The sequence below is a fragment of the Piliocolobus tephrosceles genome, unplaced genomic scaffold, assembly GCF_002776525.5.
Source record: "Piliocolobus tephrosceles isolate RC106 unplaced genomic scaffold, ASM277652v3 unscaffolded_3432, whole genome shotgun sequence".
Taxonomy (NCBI): Eukaryota; Metazoa; Chordata; class Mammalia; order Primates; family Cercopithecidae; genus Piliocolobus; species Piliocolobus tephrosceles.
Window position 1 is genome coordinate 1 of NW_022317999.1, and position 3,787 is coordinate 3,787.

General features: G+C 59.9%; 1 pseudogene; it reads right to left on the reverse strand.

The window, feature by feature from the left end:
- Window positions 1–2,936: 2,936 nt before the first annotated feature.
- Window positions 2,937–3,529, reverse strand: LOC111532116 (annotated as a pseudogene).
- Window positions 3,530–3,787: the final 258 nt, after the last annotated feature.

The window sequence follows — 3,787 nt, forward strand, 5'->3', positions numbered from 1 at the left end:
TTTTCTGGGGAGAAATTCAAGCCAGCTGCAGAAATTTGCATAAGTAGCAAGGAGCCTAATGTCAATCCCCAACACCATGGGGTAAATGTCTCCAGGCCCTGTCACAGACCTTCACAGCAGTCCCTCCCATCACAGGCCCAGAGGTCCAGGAGGAAAAAGTGGTTTTGTGGGCCAGGCCCAGGGTCTCTACGCTGTGTGCAGCCTGGGAACTTGGTGCCCTGTGTCCCAGCTGCTCCATCTGTGACTGAAAGGAGCCAATGTAGAGCTCGGGCTGTGGCTTCAGAAGGTGGAAGCCCCAAGTCTGGGCAGCTACCATGTGGTGTTGAGCCTGCAGATGCACAGAAGTCAAGAATTGAGGTTTGAGAACCTCTGCCTAGATTTCAGAAGATGTATGGAAATGCCTGGATGTGCAGGCAAGAGTCTGTGGCAGGGGTGAGGCCCTCATGGAGCACTTCTGGTAGGGCAGTGCAGAAGGGAAATGTGGGGTCGGAGGCCCCACACAGAGTCCCTACTGGGGCACTGCCGATGCCGAGTAGAGCTGTGAGAAGAAGGCCACTGTCTTCCAAACCCCAGAAAAGTAGATCCACCAACAGCTTGCACCGTAGGCCTGGAAACACAACAGACACTCAATGTCAGCCCGTGAAATCAGGTGGGAGGGAGATTGTAACCTGCAAAACCACAGGGGTGGAGCTGCCCAAGACCATAGGAATCCACCTCTTGCACCTGATTTGAGACCTGGAGTCAAAGGAGATCATTTTGGAGCTTTAAGATCTGACTGCCCTGCTGGACTTTGGACTTGCACGGGCCCTGTAACCCCTTTGTTTTGGCCTATTTCTCCCATTTGGAACGGCTGTATTGACCCAATACCTGTATCCCCATTGTATCTAAGAAGTAACTGGCTTGCTTTTGATTTTACAAGCTCATAGGTGGAAGGGACTTGCCTTGTCTGACTGTGGACTTTTGGGTTAATGCTGAAATGAGTTAAGTCTTTGGGGGGACTGTTGGGAAGGCACAATTGGTTTTGAAATGTGAGGACATGAGATTTGGAGGGGCCGGGGTGGAATTACATGGTTTGGCTGTCCCCACCGAAATGTCAACTTGAATTGTATCTCCCAGAATACCCACGTGTTGCGGGAGGGACTCAGGGGGAGGTAACTGAATCATAGGGGCCAGTCTTTCCCGTGTTATTCTCATGATAGTGAATAAGTCTCATGAGATCTGATGGGTTTTCAGGGGTTTCCGCTGTTACTTCCTCCTCGTTCTCTCTTGCTGCTGCCATGTAAGAAGTACCTTTCGCCCTCCGCCATGATTATGAGACTTACACAGCCGTGTGGAACTGTCAGTCAAATTAAACCTCCTGGCCGGGCGCGGTGGCTTATGCCTGTAATCTCAATACTTTGGGAGGATGAGGCGGGTGGATCACCTGAGGTCAGGAGTTCCAGACCAGCCTGGCCAACATGGTGAAACCCCGTCTCTACCAACAGTACAAAAATTAGCCAGGCGTTGGGGCACGCACCTGTAATCCCAGCTACTCAGGAGGCTGAGGCAGGAGAACTGCTCGAACCCGGGAGGTAGAGGTTGCAGTGAGCCTAGATCATGCCACTGCACTTCAGCCTGGGTGACAGGAGCAAGACTCCGTCTCCAAAAAAAAAAAAAAGAAATTCAACCTCCTTTTCTTCCAAGTCTAGGGTATGCCTTTATCAGCAGCATAAAAACGACTAATACAGAGAGTAATGCACAAAGACACAGAAAGAGGGAGAGAAAGACAAAAAGAGAAACACAGAGAGGGAGACAGAATGAAACAGAAGGAGGAAGGGAGGGAGAGGAGAAAAAGAGAGGGCCCTCTTCCCACTATGCTTCCAAAATCAGGGTTTCCTCCAGACCCCTTCCTCAAGGCCTAGGTGCCAAAGAGGTCACTGAAGGAAGCAGAGTCTCCTCTTCCTCAGCAGGCCTGAAGATTCCTGGGCTATGACTGCTGGTCTTCCTAAGCCAGAAGCTATGACCCTGAGCCACTGGGCTTCCCAGCCCAGCTTCCTCTTGTCCAAAACGAGAGGACAAACAGGAGTTAGAGGGTCTGAGAAGTCCTGTTCCAGCAACACCGCCACCTCCCTAAGAAGGCACAGGCTGACCACTGACAACTGTTTAAATCCAGCGCCCATGTCCGGTTGGGATATTCTGACCCACTCAGGGCTGCCCCATAAGCCAGCGCGTGTCCGGATCCCAGGGTACCGAGAACTCGAAACCTGTCAAGCTGCCCATTCGGGGTTCAGTTCAAAGACAGAAGACAAAGGAAACGGATAAAGCGTCCAATACAAGAATTATCCATTTCAGACGCAAAAGACGAAGAGCACAGGCGGTGTCAGGACATGTTAGGATCCGTACCCAACTCATACATCCTCACAACGCCACGGAACACCTATCCCCCGGAGCCCAGCCGCTCCTGCAGCCCCTGGAGGAATCTGTACATTTCCCGCCGAGGACCCTGCCGCTGGGCACTCGGGGAGGCTGGCCGGGGGGAGGCCCGCAGGGATCTTCGGATCCCGCGCCCGTGTCCCTGGGGCCGCTGCCTGGGAGGGCGCACGAGGTAGCCCAGGCGAGGTGACCCACAGGAAATCTGGTGACGTCGGACGGCCCAGGCCCCAGAGTGCTGTGTGTGCTGGGGGTGGAGGGTGGTCTCCGAGAGGAGCCGTCGGCGTTCCAGGGAAGGCACCCGGTCGGTCGGGGGTACTCGCTGGGGCTGAGGGGTGCGCTCCACTTCCCCGAGCGCCCCCCAGGGAGACCCAGGGCGCAGGGGCAGCCCCGCGCTGGGACCCCGAGCCGGAGCGGCGGGGCAGGGCCCTCCCCAGGAGACAGCACCCGGGGCCCTTTGTCCTACGACAGCGTCCCGGCCGCGCCGCGCACCCCTATGGGCCGAGTCCCCGCGCGCACTCACTCACCCACGGTGACCAGCGTGTAAAGTCCTGCAGGCGGTAGGCAGGCGGCTCCAGCGACCGCGCCTCGGGGCTGGGGCAGAGCGCGGGCGCCCAGTCGGAGGTCTCCTCCGCCACGGCCGCCTGGGCCAGCCCGGGCGCCTCCATATGGACGCACTCAGGTCCAGGGCACCGGGCCGGGCCGGAGGGCTCGGGGAGCCGGGCTTCTGGGGACGCAGCCTCGGAGGGCGGCGCGGCGGCATCAACTGAGGAGCCCTATGCGCGCCATGCGGCTTGTGGAGGCCAGGACTCGGCCCACGCGGCCCGGAGCCCCCAAGACACCAAGGCGCCTTCCGTTGCGCCCGCGGCCCTGCGCGGCTGACGGCGCGGCGGGGAAAATGGCTGTGCGGCGCTCAGGGCACGAGCAGTAACGGCCCCAGGTGGGAGCAGCCGCCGGCCTCGGGGGGCGGGCACTGAGCGCCAGCGGGCGGCGGGGAAGGTGGAGGCCGCGGCCTGGGCTTGTAGAGCGAGGCGGGGGCCCTGCGCATTCCCAGTCTCGCGCCCGCTGCCTCCCCCAGCTCTGTAGCCGCGGGCGCGTTGAAGGGGCGAGCGGAAGCCGCCTGGGCGAGGCCTAGGGGCTGGGGGCGTCGCCTTCGCACCCGCTCCGCCCCTTCCGCGACCCAGCCCAGGAGCCGGAGACCTGGGCGTGCCCCGCTATCGCGGGCGGGCGCGGCGCTGGGGAGGTGCTCACGCCCCCTCCGCGCCCGAGGCGCCCCTCGGGTGGTACCCAGGACGACCTCTCACCGCGACCGACCGCCCCGACCCTCTTACGTGCAGAGGCGCACAGGTCCACACCCGGCTACTCAGGAGGGAGAAAA